Genomic DNA, 13,181 nt, shown 5'->3' with positions numbered 1-13,181 from the left:
TGTGGAACCCTTGCAGGGCTTGGACACCCCGCTAACACAAATAAGGTGCATGGAACCCTTGTACGGGATTGGTTAGGTTATGATCTTGCTGGGAGTAGAGGACATGCTTTGAAATTGATGAGAAGCTTGCTATATAACCAACTTCCCTGACAGAGGTTTTAGAGAGACACGGGGAGAAAGAAGAAGGAACCGTAATACTGAAGACAGTAAGAGATGATGTGGCAGTGGAAGAGTGATAGCAGCGCGAGATAGTAGTAACCAGGAGACCGGAGCACGAGGTGGCTGCGGTGAGGCTTGCCTACCCACAGAGCTAAGAGCTGTAACACTTGCTCGAGCAGGGCCTGGTGGCAGCAGGAGAGCAGAAGCTGTCCTGATTGAAGAACTGTATCCTGAGTTGTTCCTGTTACTTCCTAGTTGATCCTGACCCCTAGTTGTACCCTGTTACTTCCCTAATAAACCCCATAATTTTAAGTATGGTTCGTGAGTTATGTGAGACATTGCAGCAAATTACCAGACCCTAAGACGAGAGGAAGAGTACTAGAGGAGGAGGAGCAGTTGGTGTTACAGGTGATGGAGTGGTACAGTGGTTTGGAGAAGTTGGACATTTGGGATATATTTAACCTCTGCCTCATAGGAACTAGCTTTCTGCTGATGCTTATAAAATGAATTATTCATTTAGGGCCCATCCTAATCCAGCATGACCATACCTTAACTTGATTACATACAAAGACTCTATTTCCAAACAAGATCACATTCCCAAGTACCGGGGAGGGGTTAGGACTTCCACATACCTTTCTTTGAGGCACAGCTCAACCTGAAGGCTTCCCTAACCAAGGGACGATTAAGCTGGGACCTGAATATTGAGTGAGATTAATTACCCAAATAAGGAAGAGAGGAAAGCATTCCAGGTAGTGGAAAACACTTGTGTTTAGTGAATATCTGTTGATTTTTTGACCATCCTGCATCTATTCCTCCTGCTCTTGGTAAGGACTCCCCAATTTCATTTTGGGGAATTACTTCATCCTTGTGGTTTAAAGCTTTATTGGAACTTTTATTCAAGGCCTCCTGGCCAAGGAATGGGTTTGTAACCCAAGCCAGCCAGGGCTATTTAATTGCCCTCTGGGACTTGGGGTTTTAAGCAGAGTGATGCAGCAGGTAGGGGAGCACTGGAGCTAATATGTCCCATCATAGCTGCCTGACAAGACTTCATTTTTCTCCTACTACCTGTATCCCTGAAGCTGCGCTGGCTGCTACTCTGATCCCTCTGCTATTCCTTTGATTCTGGAGCTGCCCATAGCCTTCCAATAAAGCCACTGTGGCAGGTGGGAGGATGAGCCAGGAACTGCAAGAGGGGCCAGTTTCGCTCATGCAGAAAAAAAGAAGAGGCTGAGGATGGGAGCCAGATCAGGCAGGGCATTGGAGGTCATGCTGAAGATTTAGTCTTCATCCTGTGGGAAGCCACCAAAGTAATTTAAGAATAGAGAGGATGTTTTTGAAAAAAAAAAAAAAAATTACTCTGCAAATAGATTAAGGAGGGGCCAGTGGAGGTAGATAGACCAAGTTAGGAGGTGATCTAGTAGATCAGACGAAAGAAGAAAATTGTTTGGTGCTATGGTGATGGAGATGGAAAGAAGTGACAGACTCGAGGGATATTGAGGAGGGGTAGATTTATAGGATTTGATGATGGATTGGCTATGGGGGTGGGGAGGGAAGTGTTAAAGATGATTTCTGAGTTTTTGGCTTATGCAACAGGATAGTGAGAGACAGAATATACAAACTGACAATAACCAGACAATCTCTAAAAATAGAACTCTGACCCACAACTTCTGCAGCAACCAGCCTAGAAGCCAAACCATAACCTCTGCAGCAATCGGCCTAGAACAGTCAGGACTTGGCCAGTGACTACCAGCTTCTCTATTTTTTGCCCTTACTTCCAACACAAAACCAACCGGGAGAAAATCAAATATGCTACCCAAATCAAACATATAAAATGCCCTACTTCTACTTAGCCTGCCTCTAGCTTCCCCATGCCAACTACCTCCAATCTGAAACCTCTTTTTATCACTATAAAACTTTCCCTCTTCCTATAGCTGCCTTTGAGTCTCTGCCATATTTGAGTGATGGTAGCTGACTCCCTTGCTATAGCAAGTTTTGAATAAATAACCTGTTTTCATTTCGGTAGTCTTCACTTATTTCCACAGTAGTGAGCCCTTCACTGATGTAGGGAATACTGAAAGAGGACCAGAAGGGGAGAATGGAGAAGCATGTGTTCAGATTTGGACATTTGGATTAGAGGATGCCTTTGAGATATGTAAAAGAAGACATCAGGTACACATTATGTACACATTACACAGTATGACTTTCATGGGGCCTAGGCACTTTTGCCTTTCAGGGTCCTTTCCTCCATAACAACAACAACTATATATACATATTATCAAGGTTGTTTTTGGATGCTGTCAAGTCAATTTTGACTCAGGCGACCCCATGTGACAAAGTAGAACTGCCCATAGGGTTTTTTAGGCTGTAATCTTTACAAGAGCAGATCTCCGGGTCTTGTTCCCTCCAGAGTTGCTGCATGGGTTTGAACTGCCAACCTTTGGGTTGGCAGCCAAGTGCCAGGGTTCCTAATAATAGGTATAAATAATATGTATTAAAATTATGTTTTATGACTTCATTTGGTATAAAGAACACATTAATATTATATAATTAAATTGTTTTCTTTTACCTGAAAGTTTATTTTAAAAGAAATGAAACCTTTTTTGTGTGAGCCCTTGAAAATATTGTAGACCCTAGGCACTGAGGAAAAGTCAACCCTGGTCACGTAGACAGTTATTATATGGTTTGTACCTCAGAAGGAGCCCCTGCATATTGCAGTTAACATGCTTGGCTGCTAACCAAAGGATTGGTGGTTCAAGTCTACCCAGATGCACCTTGTAAGAAAGGTCTGGTGATCTACTTCTGAAAAATCAGCCATTGAAAACTCTATGGAGCAAGTTCTGTTCTCACACACACAAGGTTGCCAGACGTTGGAATCAACTCAGCAGCAACTGGTACCCCAGGAACGAGATCTGAGATCTGTTGGAGATGCAAATGTGTGAGACTTCTCTGTTATGTGGTGATTAAAGCCAGTGGATGAGAGAGGAAGGAATTGTTATTAATTATATTTAGGAGTGCTCTTGGTATTCTGGTTATGTTTTTAAAAACAGTTCTTTTAGATACGCCTACGGAAAGATTTGTGGATGAAATGGTATCTGGGGTTTGCTTCACAATAATCTGGACAGGGGAGTGGATGAAGGTATAGACGAAACAAGATTGGCTGTGAGTTAGTGATAGTTGAAACTAAGTGATGGGATCATAAAGGTTCCTTATAATATTCTGTCTTCTAATATGTACGTTTGAAGTTTTACATAATTAAGTTAAAATAAGAATGGAGAGGAATAGGGGCTAGTGAGGATCAAAAACAGTTACAAATATGAGCAGAGACTTAGGGGCCTGAGCAATGCACAACCCCAATACTGTGCACCTTCACTCAGGTCTATTCACAAATGTTTGGTGTAAATGCTGTTTCAGGGGAAAATTGAGGGACAGTGTCTGTATCCCATGGCAGGTGATGGTGTAGAAGAGAAATAACATACATAGGATCGTGATGTATTTATAATTTGACTGAAGTAGGATCTTGGAGTCACAAGCCACTAAGAAAAGATCAAATAAGGTAAACTTGTGCCCCCCACCTCAAATCCAGAGAGATTAGAGGGACTCAAGACTTTTACCACATTTATTTGGGATTGAGTGTCAAATCAATTTTAACTGAATCTTCAAAGGTCAGGATGCCTCAGTTGGCCTCTGGGTTGCAAGGGCTTAACACACAATAAGTCCCCAATAAATGGTAGCCATATGAAAAATGAGAGTCCCTGGGCAGTGCAGACAGTTAAAAGTTGGAGGTTTGAATTTACCCAGAGGTGCCTCAGAAGAAAGGCCTGGTGATCTACTTCCAAAAATCAGCCATTAAAAACACTATGGAGGCTAGTCTGAGATCAGAATGGCCAACTTCAGACCGTGATCTTCACTCTGGGAGGGGGAGCCAAGATGGCGGAGTAGACAGACGCTTCAATCGAGCCCTCTTTACAACAAAGGCCTGAAAAAACAAGCGAAATGAGTATATTTGTGACAAGCTGGGAGCCCTGAGCATCAAAGGCAAGCTCAGACAATGAACTGAGGGGCAGGGGGAGGAAGAGGCCGTTCAGAAGTGGAGAGGAGTTACCGGATCTGAATCGCAGGGAGCCCTCAGGCACCAATCCCGGAGCGGCGGCTGCTGCAGCGGGCTGGTACTAGCGTTGGGCTGCAGTTTCCTCAGGGAGAAGCAGCCAGCTACACAGCCCACTCACACCTCTCTGAGGAGAACAGCGCTCTCGGCAAAAGGTAAGTACTTGCGTGTATTTTACCGTGCCCCCCCACCCCCACCAGGCTGGCTTCAGCGGCTGAATCCCTGGGCCTGAGAATAGACCCTGGTGAGCACCTAGAGCCATCCTCCCGGCCTTGGGGAAGGAAAAAATTTGCAGTTGGGGGAAAAGATAATTTGCTAGCTCCATTAACCGGGGGAGCTCAGGACAGAAGCGGCTCCTGTCCAGGCATAAACCGTCCATGGACCTTGAGCACCTTTCCCTTCTGCATGGACCTGTGTGGACCTATTTCAGGAGACTAGGCCCTTGTTGGCAGACTCCAACCATTTCAGCTGTGTGGTGGAGAGGTGGGTGTTTGATGTTTGACATTGCTTTGCCTATTAAACAAGGTCCTCACCTACCCACATCAGGGACCTAAGGACTGGTAGCTCTACTCAGGTCACCCAGCCACCCGTGATAGGGGTCCAAAGATAACTGGTACCTCCCAGTCCTTACAACCAAAAACTTTGGGTGCCCATGGTCCCTCTGCAGAACCCACCCACCAGCACGCTCTAAGAAACAGATGAATTTTCCTCAGAGATACTTGGGGGTCAGTTCTTGGCCCCCTGCCTTGTTCAGAGTGTGACCCTCGGCTGCAGTCAGATACCGGTATATACGCCAATCACCCCTGCCCCTCTAAGACTGTAGGACAGACCTGTACCACACACTTGATATCAGCTACCTGGAAACCTGAGCTGAATTCATACAAGAAAAGTGAATGGACTCTTAGACTGATATACCTGATAATAGCTCTAGCCAGCTGGGGACAGGACACCAGAGCTCCAAAGGTGAAAATAATCAAGCTAGCTCACTCAAGCAACCCATAGGGGTATACCAAAACAAAGCAAAGCAAGCAGCTACGACACAGTAAGCAAGCATAAACTAATACAATAACTTATAGATGACTTGGAGACAACAGTCAATATCAAGTCATATAAAGAAACAGACCATGATCACCTCAACAGGGTCTCAAAACAAAGAATCCAAGGATCTTCTAGATGAAAGTACATTCCTGGAATTACCAGATGCAAAATACAGTTTAATATACACAACTCTTCAAGACATCAGGAAGGAAATGAAGCAATACGCAGAACAAGCCAAGGAACACACAGATAAAGCAACTGAAGAACTCAGAAAGATTATTCAGGAACATAATGAAAAGTTTAATAAGCTGGAAAAATGCATAGACAGGCAGCAATCAGAAATTCAGAAGATTAACAATAAAATTACAGAATTAGCTCAATAGAAAGTCAGAGGAACAGAGTTGAGCAAGTAGAAGCTAGAATTTCTGAACTCGAAGATAAATCACTTGGCACTAATATATTTGAAGAAAAATCAGAGAAAAGAATTTAAAAAATGAAGAAAACTTAAGAATCATGTGAGACTCTATCAAGAGAAATAACCTGTGAGTGACTGGAGTACCAGAACAGGGAGGGATAACAGAAAATACAGAGAAAATTGTTGAAGATTTGTTGGCAGAAAACTTCCCTGATACTGTGAAAGATGAGACGATATCTATCCAAGATGCTTATTGAACTCCACATAAGGTAGATCTTAAAAGAAAGTCACCAAGACATGTTATAATCAAGCTTGTCAAAACCAAAGATAAAGAGAGAATTATAAGAGCAGTGAGGGATAAACAAAAAGTCACCTACAAAGGAGAGCCAATAAGAATAAGCTCGGTCTACTCAAAAAAAAAAATAAATAAAAATTTTTTTTTTTTTTTTTACTCAGCAGAAACCATGCAGGCAAGAAGGCAATGGGATGACATATTTAAAAAATTGAAGGAAAAAAATTGCCTGCCAAGAATCATATATCCATCAAAACTGTCTCTTAAATATAAAGGTGAAATTAAGACATTTCCAGATAAACACAAGTTTAGGGAATTTGTAAAAACCAAACCAAAACTACAAGAAATATTAAATATTAGAAAATCAATAATATCAGGTATCAACCCAAGACTAGAACACTGGGCAGAGCAACCAGAAGTCAACCCAGACAGGGAAATCCAAAAAAACAGAGCAAGATTTAAAAAAAAAAAAAAAAGCCCAACACAGGGTAACAGTGATGTTATTATATAAAAAAAGACAACATTAAAATAATAAAGAGGGACTAAGAAATGTAATCATACACCTTCCATATGGAGAAGAAGATATGGTGATAGAAAGAAATGAAAGTTGGGTTTAAATTTAGAAAAATAGGGGTAGATAATAAGGTAATCACAAAGGAGACAAACTATCCTAACTCATCAAAATAAAACACAAGGGAAAAATACAGACTCAGCAGAAACAAAATCAATGACAATAAATATGAGGAAAGGACAATATATAAAGAAAATCTACTCAGCACATAAAATCAAGTGGGAAAAAGGAACTGTCAACACACAAAAAAAGACATCAAAATGATAGCACTAAACTCATACCTATCCATAATAACACTGAATGTAAATGGACTAAATGTACCAATAAAGAGACAGAAAGTGGCAGAATGGATTAAAAAACAAGATCCATCTATATGCTGCCTACAAGAGACACATCTTAGACCTAGAGGCACAAACAAACTAAAACTCAAAGGATGGAAAAAAAATATATCAAGCAAACAACAATCAAAAAAGAGCAGGAGTGGCAATATTAATTTCTGACAAAATAGACTTTAAAGTTAAATCCATCAGAAAGGATAAGGAAGGACACTATATAATGATTAAAGGGACAATACACCAAGAAGATATAACCACATTAAATATTTATGCACCCAATGACATGGCTGCAAGATACATAAAACAAACTCTATTAGCATTAAAAAGTGAGATAGACAGCTCCACAATAATAGTAGGAGGCTTCAACACACCACTTTCAGTGAAGGACAGGACATCCAGAAAGAAGCTCAATAAAGACATGGGAGATCTAAATGCCATAATCAACCAACTTGACCTTGTAGACATATACAGAACACTCCAACCAAAAGCAACCAAGTATACTTTCTTTTCTAGTGCACATGGAACATTCTCTAGAATAGACCACATATTAGGTCATGAAGCAAGCCTTAGCAAAATCCAAAACAGTGAAATATTACAAAGCGTTTTCTCTGACCATAAGACCATAAAAGTGGAAATCAATAACAGAAAAAGCAGGGAAAAGAAGTCAAGCACTTGGAAACTGAACAATACCCTGCTTGAAAAAGACTGGATTGTAGAAGACATTAAGGATGGAATAAAGAAATTCAGAGAATCCAATGAGAGTGAAAACACTCCCTATCAGAACCTTTGGGACACAGCAAAAGCGGTACTCAGAGGCCAATTTATATCAATAAATGCACACATCCAAAAAGAAGAAAGGGCCAAAATCAAAGAATTATCCCTACAAAGTGAACAAATAGAAAGAGAGCAATAAAAGAAACCCATAGGCACCGGAAGAAAACAAATAATAAAAATTAGAGCTGAACAAATGAAATAGAAAACAGAAAAACAACTGAAAGAATTAACAAGACCAAAAGATGTTTTTTTAAAAAATCAACAAAATTGATAAACCACTGGCCAAGCTGACAAAAGAAAAACAGGAGAGGAAGCAAATAACCCGAATAAGAAATGAGATGGGCGATATTACAACAGACCCAACTGAAATTAAAAGAATCATATTAAATTACTATGAAAAACTATACTCAAACAAATTTTGAAAACCTAGAAGAAATGGATGAATTCCTAGAAACACACTAGCTACCTAAACTAACACAAACAGAGGTAGAACAACTAAATAGACCATAACAAAAAAAGAGATTGAAAAGGTAATCAAAAAACTCCCAGCAAAAAAAAAAGCCCTGGCCCAGACGGCTTCACCGCAGAGTTCTACCAAACTTTCAGAGAAGAGTTAACACCACTACTACTGAAGGTATTTCAGAGCATAGAAAAGGATGGAATACTACCAGACTCATTCTATGAAGCCACCATACCCCTCATACCAAAACCAGGTACAAAACCGGGTAAAGACACCACAAGAAAAGAAAATTATAGACCTCTATCCCTCATGAATGTAGATGCAAAAATCCTCAACAAAATTCTAGCCAATAGAATTCAACAACATATCAAAAAAATAATTCACCTTGACCAAGTGGGATTCATACCAGGTATGCAGGGATGGTTCAACATTAGAAAAATAGTTAATGTAATCCACCACATAAATAAAACAAAAAACAAGAATCAGATGATTTTATCAATTGATGCAGAAAAGGCATTTGACAAAGTTCAACACTCATTCATGATTAAAACTCTCAGCAAAATAGGAATGGAAGGAAAATTCCTCAACATAATAAAGGGCATTTATACAAAGCCAACAGCCAACATCACCCTAAACGGAGAGAGTCTGAAAATATTCCCGTTGAGACGGAACCAGACAAGGATGCCCTTTATCACCACTCTTATTCAACATTGTGCTGGAAGTCCTAGCCAGAGCGATTAGGCTAGATAAAGAAATAAAGGGCATCCAGACTGGTGAGAAAGAAGTAAAAGTATCTCTATTTGCAGATGACATCATCTTATACACAGAAAACCCTAAGGAATCCTCCAGAAAACTACTGAAACTAATAGAAGAGTTCAGCAGAGTATCGGGATACAAGATAAACATGCAAAAATCAGTTGGATTCCTCTACACCAACAAAGAAGAACATCAAAGAGGAAATCACCAAATCAATGCCATTTACAGTAGCCCCCAAGAAGATAAAATACTCAGGAATGAATCTTACCAGAGATGTAAAAGACTTATACAAAGAAAACTACAGTACACTTCTGCAAGAAACCAAAAGAGACTTACATAAGTGGAAAACATACCTTGCTCGTGGATAGGAAGACTTAACATAGTAAAAATGTCTATTCTACGAAAATCAATCTATACATTTAATGCAATTCCGATCCAAATCCCAAGAACATTCTTTAATGAGATTGAGAAACAAATCACCAACTTCATATGGAAGGGAAAGAGGCCCCGGATAAACAAAGCATTACTGAAAAAGAAGACCAAAGTGGGAGGCCTTACTTTACCTGATTTTAGAACCTATTATACCACCACAGTAGTCAAAACAGCCTGGTACTGGTACAACAGATACATGGACCAATGGAACAGAATTGAGAACCCAGATAGAAATCCATCCACATATGAGCAGTTGATATTTGACAAAGGCCCCAAAACAGTTGAATGGGGAAAAGACAGTCTTTTTAACAAATGGTGCTGGCATAACTGGATATCCATCTGCAAAAAAAAGAAACAAGACCCACACCTCACTCCATGCACAAAATCTAACTCAAAATGGATCAAAGACCTAAATATAAAATCTAAAATGATAAAGATCATGGAAGAAAAAATAGGGACAACGTTAGGAGTCCTAATACATGTCATAAACAGTATACAAAACATTATAAAGAATGTAGAAGAAAAACTAGATAACTGGGAGCTCCTAAAAATCAAACACCTATGCTCATCTAAAGACTTCACCAAAAGCATAAAAAGACTACCTACAGACTGGGAAAAGTTTTTAGCTATGACATTTCTGATCAGCACCTGATCTCTAAAATCTACATGATACTGCAAAAACTCAACTGCAAAAAGACAAATAACCCAATTAAAAAATGGGCAAAAGATATGAATAGACACTTCACCAAAGAAGACATTCAGGTAGCTAACAGATATATGAGGAAATGTTCACGATCATTAGCCATTAGAGAAATGCAGATGAAATCTACAATGAGATTTCATCTCACTCCAACGAGGCAGGCATTAATCCAAAAAATACCAAAGAATAAATGTTGGAGAGGCTGTGGAGAGATTGGAACACTTCTGCACTGCTGGTGGGAGTGTCAAATGGTACAACCACTTTGGAAATCGATTTGACACTTCCTTAAAAAGCTAGAAATAGAACTACCATATGATCCAGCAATCCCATTCCTTGGTATATAACCTAGAGAAATAAGAGCCTTTACACGAACAGATATATGCACACCCATGTTTATTGCAACACTGTTTAGAATAGCAAAACAATGGAAGCAACCAAGGTGCCCGTCAACGGATGAATGGATAAATAAATTATGGTATATTCACACAATGGAATACTACGCATCGATAAAGAACAGTGAGGAATCTGTGAAACATTTCATAACATGGAGGAACCTGGAAGGCATTATGCTGAGTGAAATTAGTCAGTTGCAAAACGACAAATATTGTATAACACCACTATTATAAGCCCTTGAGAAATAGTTTAAACTGAGAAGAAAACATTCTTTGTGGCTATGAGAGGGGGGAGGGAGGGAGGGTAGGAGAGGGGCATTCACTAATTAGATGATAGGTAAGAACTACTTCAGGTGAAGGGAAAGACAGCACACAATACAGGGGAGGTCAGCACAATTGGGCTAAACCAAAAACAAAGAAGTTCCCTGAATAAACTGAATGCTTCAAAGGTCAGCGTAGCAGGGGCAGGGGTCTGGGAACCATGGTTTCAGGGGACATCTAAGTCAATTGGCATAATAAAATCTATTAAGAAAACATTCTGCATCCCACTTTGAAGAGTGGCATCTGGGGTCTCAAACGCTAGCAAGCAGCCATCTAAGATGCATCAACTGGTCTCAACCCACCTGGATCAGAGGAGAATGAAGAACACCAAAGACACGAGGTCTGGGTAAGGACACAAGGCGATTACGAGCCCAAGAGACAGAAAAGGCCAGATGAACCAGAGACTACATTATCCTGAGACCAGAAGAACTAGCTGGTGCCTGGCTACAACCGATGACTGCCCTGACAGGGAACACAACAGAGAACCCCTGAGGGAGCAGGAGAGCAGTGGGATGCAGACCCCAAATTCTCATAAGACCAGACTTAATGGTCTGACTGAGACTGGAAGGACCCCGGTGGTCATGTCTCCCAGACCTTCTGTTAGCCCAGGACAGGAACCATTCCCAAAGCCAACTCTTCAGACACAGATTGGACTGGAAAATGGGTTGGAGAGGAATGCTGGTGAGGAGTGAGCTTCTTGGATCAGGTGGACACTTGAGGCTATGTTGGCATCTCCTGCGTGGAGGGGAGATGAGAGGGTAGAGGGGGTTAGAAGCTGGTGAAATGAACACGAAAAGAGAGAGTGAAGGGAGAAAGTGGGCTGTCTCTTTAGGGGGAAAGTAATTGGAAGTGTGTAGCAAGATGTATATGGGTTTTTGTGTGAGAGGCTCTCATCTTACTTAATTTCTACCTCCTCCTTCAGGAGGATTTGCTTCCTAAGGGCCTGTCTGAGGAGGTCCTGGTCCATGGCCATCCTTGGCAGTGGAGACATACCACACAGGCAGTAGGGAGGGGGAGCCTGAAGACATTCATTCTTTCATCATTTGTGTTGATTTTTTCTTTTGGATCTGGGAGGAGCCCCACCCATCACCAGCATGCATCTGCCTGCCTGCCTGTTGCCGAGGTGTGGTCTGCTACAACTTCCAGGATATTGGACATCCTAGAATGAATGGATTGCAAGACAGGGCAGGCATAAGGCTGGGGAGGGTGAAATGTGGCTGTGGGGAACAAGGGAGCAGAAGTCAGGAGACTTCAATGTGGAATAGGGACGACAGTCACCCCGGGATAACAGGGCAGCCTCTGGAAAGTGTGAGGGCACTTATGGCTCAGGCAGGTGTATATCAAAGAAAGCAGTAATTAATCACCAGGTAACACATCTCTTCTTGTTTAATGGTTTAAGCAGGCAGGAGTGCCCTGGGGCTTAGAAAATTTGAAAGCACCACTGTCCTGGCTTCAGTAAGTTTGAAGCATAGTCCAAGTCAGGGAGTCATTTTAAGTTCTGGCTTGTCTGGGATTAACACAAAGTTAACTATTGTCTGTATTGTATGATTTCAGATGTACAAGGAGCCAGAGGGTACATTCTGGAATCAGAATGGCAGGATTCAAACTGTGGATCCACCACTTACTACCTTTGTGTCCTTAAATAAATTAGCTAACCTCTCTGGGTCTGTTTCCTCACCTGAAAAATGGAGTCAAGGATAGTACTGTCAAATATTGTCTCTTCAAAACACCACCAAATGGCTTGCTGAGAAAGCAAAGCTGAGCTTATTGCTTATTGTAGCAAGTGGGATCTCTACCTTGAGAGTCTTAGTAGCGTCTGGTAAACGAGAGGGCAAATGTGGGACATTTATGAGGTTTTGCGGGGTCTGGTTTAAGGTGGGTCTTTTAATGGGGTAGAGCTTGATTAGGATTGGGCAAGGGGTTGAAAGACACAGCAAAACAAGGTGAGCCTTGTTGATGAGACTAGTAGAGACCTTTCAGGACAATAACAACAATTATTTGCAACTTCATCTTTTTGTGCAAGAGTTTTATAAGTCATATAACTGAAGGAAGTTGAATAGAAAGGCATGTAATATAGACAGTGAGCTGTGTAGATATGGATGGTTTAGGTTCAAGTTCTCCAAATTTACCTCCAGCGTTCTTGTGAAGATTCAGTGAGATAATGGGTGAAATGCTCGAAGGACAAGCGGGCACACGTACATACTCAATAATTGTTACCATTGCTATTATTTTCTTGTCCAACTCCCATCTCTTCTTCCAGATTGCTAATGCATAAAAATTCCACCTCCAGAATTGTTTTCCCATAACCTAAGGCTTTATCCAGAGGAGCCCTGATGGTGCAATGGTTAAGCACTCAACTGCTAATTGAAAAGTTGGTGGTTCAAACCCACCAGCTTCTCCTAGGGAGAAAAAGTCCTGGTGATCTGCTTCC

The sequence above is a fragment of the Loxodonta africana genome, chromosome 5 (assembly GCF_030014295.1).
Source record: "Loxodonta africana isolate mLoxAfr1 chromosome 5, mLoxAfr1.hap2, whole genome shotgun sequence".
Classification (NCBI taxonomy): domain Eukaryota; kingdom Metazoa; phylum Chordata; class Mammalia; order Proboscidea; family Elephantidae; genus Loxodonta; species Loxodonta africana.
Note: the sequence above shows the minus strand (reverse complement) of the source record.